The sequence below is a fragment of the Anthonomus grandis genome, chromosome 22, assembly GCF_022605725.1.
Source record: "Anthonomus grandis grandis chromosome 22, icAntGran1.3, whole genome shotgun sequence".
NCBI classification, from domain to species: domain Eukaryota; kingdom Metazoa; phylum Arthropoda; class Insecta; order Coleoptera; family Curculionidae; genus Anthonomus; species Anthonomus grandis.
In genome coordinates, this window is record NC_065567.1 from 719348 (window position 1) to 722971 (window position 3624).

Below are 3624 nucleotides of genomic sequence, written 5' to 3' on the forward strand. Positions count from 1 at the left end.
TTTAGGTACCTACTTAATTTCTAACCTATGACTTTTAAGTAGTGTAGCATAGTTTAGTTTATTTGCTATTATTGTTATTGCTGTTTTGTTGTTGTTTTATGTTATTTGTTTCTTTGTTGTCAAAGTTCATAATTTTTAACAGTTTTTGTGTTATTTACGTTAAAATAAATAACTTTATTCATAGCCAGGCAAGGGAAGTGATTGCGAATGTTTATAGGTAAGTAAAATGATAATAAGAGAATTATAAAGCCTAAGCACAGTTATGAAAAAAAAACATTAAAATAAAATCATAATTTATGCGACACTAAATTTCAAAAATTATGTACCTAATGTTGTAATAAATAAAAATCATATTCAATGAAATAAAACCAAGCTCGATTGCTTTACAAACAAAAAAGATTTAAAGTTAATGTTGGTTATTTTGAATATAAAATGTCTATAAATATAAGTAATATGAATTGGAACGACGACTAAAAAAAATCGAATATCAGGATTATATACTTCTTGTACAAATTCTTAGGGTTTGCAATGAAGAAGCTACTAATAACTTCGTTAATCTACCAGTAAAGCGCAAACTTGAAAGAGTATCTCAATATACTGGCGTAAGCATTTCAATGGTGAAAAAAATTCACAAAGAAGATGAAGAAAGAATGCGGACGGACCCCAACAAAATGCTTTCTAGTCCCGGCAAGCAAAAAAAGACCGCGAATGACGAAGGTAGAACAAGACGACAACTTTCATTTTCAAATAGTTAAACACCTAATAAATCGAATTTATATGGGTTTAAAGTTGTGCCTACTAGCAGAAAGCTGTTGCAAAAATTGCCAGAAGAAGAAAATTTTCCAAAAATAATATCTTTAAGGTATAAATACCTAAGAGAAATAAAAAAACACCGAGCCGAAGGTCGCAATATTGTCTATTTAGATGAAACTTGGATAGACAATGACCTAACGTTTAAAAAATGCTGGCAGAGTGAGACTGTTACTGGAGTGGTTAGCAATATATCTTCAACAGGTACAAATTGATTATACTTATTTAAATAATAATTTAAATTATACATATTATGTAGTAAATTCAATGTTTAAACAGCATAATTCGGAATATCTGCCGTGCTCTTTCCCTCGCGATATCCAGGCATCGAGTACGGCACTCTTATTTTAAGTGAATAAACTAAGTAGGTGTATTACAAATTTTGTGTTTTCTTTACTTTACTTTTATCTCAAACTTCCCTAATCTTGTCTGTCATTTTTTTATTACATATTTACAAATAAAATATTTTAGAAGACCTTAATTTCCAAATTAATATCTTACCTACAAATACCTATTTTAAAATTAAAACCAAACCATATTTTTTAATATTTAATACATTCAAATCTGTGTAATCGGTTTATAAAATTTCGCACGTCACTGGCCATTTTATGAATAAAATGAGGCGGGTCTAGTCTACAACCACGTTCCCCGCACCGATACCGCTTAGCTACAGATTGGTTGGGCAGACTCACGATGTACCAAAACACGGTATGTCAGCCGCTCGAGTAAAAATGTTTTCGTTTTGCGCATTGCGTCATCTGTGTAACAGATGATGATGAACTGATGGTGAACTGTGCGGTTCTGGGGTGTAAAAATCACACAAAAAAGACAAAAGGAACTAAAATTAAGTATTTTCGATTTCCAAAACAAGAAGACCTTGCTAAACAATGGGTAATTAGGTGTCACCGAGGAGACAAAATTAATCTGAAAAATGGTAGGTGTTCAAAACATGTATTTTAGGTACCAAGGGGGCAGTGTTATTACTAATTAATACTATTTTGGTGTACATACACATTTTCTATAATTTTGATGATTTTTTTTGTATGATTTTTTTAATGACTATGAGTTTTTGCATAGTTTTTACTATTTGGTGTACAAAATTGTTCTAAGTGGTTGCTCCCTCGTATTAATAAGTACCTTCCTTTATTTTTATGAATTTACCTCTCAATTACTTGTACTTCTTGATTTCAGCATGCATTTGTTCAGAACATTTTGAACAGGATTGTTATGAAGTGCCTTTAAGACAGCGGTTACTGAATTATAATCCAAGGAATACTAGGATTTTAAAAGAAGATGCTTTGCCAACTTTCAATTTGCCATTAGCGAAGTCCTCAATGTCATCACAACTAAAAGAAAATCTTAGTCCAATGCTCAAACCCTCGACGAGCACAAACAGTGTATCTTATGAAGACACTAGCATCAATATGGACATTGATTCTCTGCCTAAAATGTAAGTTTTTTAGTATTAATAATTACATAATTTGAAATATTATTTATGTTTAATTATTTTTAGAAATCCATGTCAAGAACACCTAGACAAAATAGAGAAACTCACAGCAAAAGTTTCAGTGTTAAGGCAAAAAAATAAAATGCTTTTAAAGATACTTCAGAAAAAAAATCAAAGAGGGAAGTGGATGAAAACATCTTTAATGAAAATTTTCTTTCCAGGACAAATAAAAAAACTGGAACATCCTGAAAAGAAAACTGTTCATTGGAGCCCGGAGGACATTGCATCGGCCATATCTTTACGCAGTGTCAGCCCCAAAGCTTATAGATATTTACGAGCTAATGGCTATCCTCTACCAGGGCTCTCAACTCTTAGAACCTGGGCAGCCACTTTTGATTTAACACCTGGTATATTACATAGTGTTATCAAAATATTAAAGGGTATAACATTGAATATGAAGCCCATTGATAAACTTTGTATTTTATCCTTTGATGAAGTGTATGTGTCCAACAGAATAGACATCGAAAAAAAATACAAAAAATTGGACCTCATAAGAGTTGCCAAACTGTAATGATACGAGGATTATTAAAAAATTGGAAACAGCCCATTTTTTTTCAATTTGATCAACCAATGAGGGCTGACATTATAAAAAGTATAATTATAGAATTGTATAATGTGGGGTTAAATTGGGAGAACGGTCGTACTGCAGCTTGTGCGTTCTTATATCATAAATACGTGTATAATCACGATATCAGAAGGTCAGAAAAATTTTAATTTTTGGTCGGTATGTTACGTGAAGTGCGCTCTAAATCTTGATGTAAAAACAAATTGACTTACTGTAAATTAAAGTGACAAATTGGTGTGATTTCATTTCCATAAAAGAACTTGGAATGCAATCATATAAATAAAGATTTTGTGTACAAATACCATTGGGTGATTCTCTGAGACTAGAATGCTTCTTGCTTCCATGAAATGAATTGGTGTTATGGGGTCATTCTCTGAGAAGTATTTACAATCACACAAAATGTATGGTATGAAGCCAAAAAGTAAATTTAAATGCTGTGCTAATAAAACATTTAATAATTATTTATGCATTGAATGTTTGGGAGTTTTTCATCCAAGCTGTCTGGAAAGGGATTTTCGGTCACATGAAAAAATAGGACAAACAAAAATTTTTTGTTCTGATGTGTGCAAATCAACTGCTTCCTCACCTAATTCTGTGAAATCCACTGAGCATGATAATGCACTTAAATTGGTTGCCGAGCTTCAATCCACACTCAATGAAAAGAACAGCTTTATTGAACAGTTAGAATTATCTAAAAATGATGAAATTAGTTTTCTACAGGATAGGGTGACTGATTTGCATA

At 31.7% G+C, this 3624-nt stretch overlaps 1 long non-coding RNA gene across 1 annotated transcript; it reads left to right on the forward strand.

The window, feature by feature from the left end:
• Positions 1-1605: 1605 nt before the first annotated feature.
• LOC126748144 (uncharacterized) lies at positions 1606-2655 on the forward strand. The gene is made up of 3 exons (XR_007664644.1): positions 1606-1744; positions 2002-2260; positions 2324-2655. It is a non-coding gene; the product is annotated as an uncharacterized LOC126748144 (long non-coding RNA).
• The last annotated feature ends 969 nt before the right edge of the window (positions 2656-3624 follow it).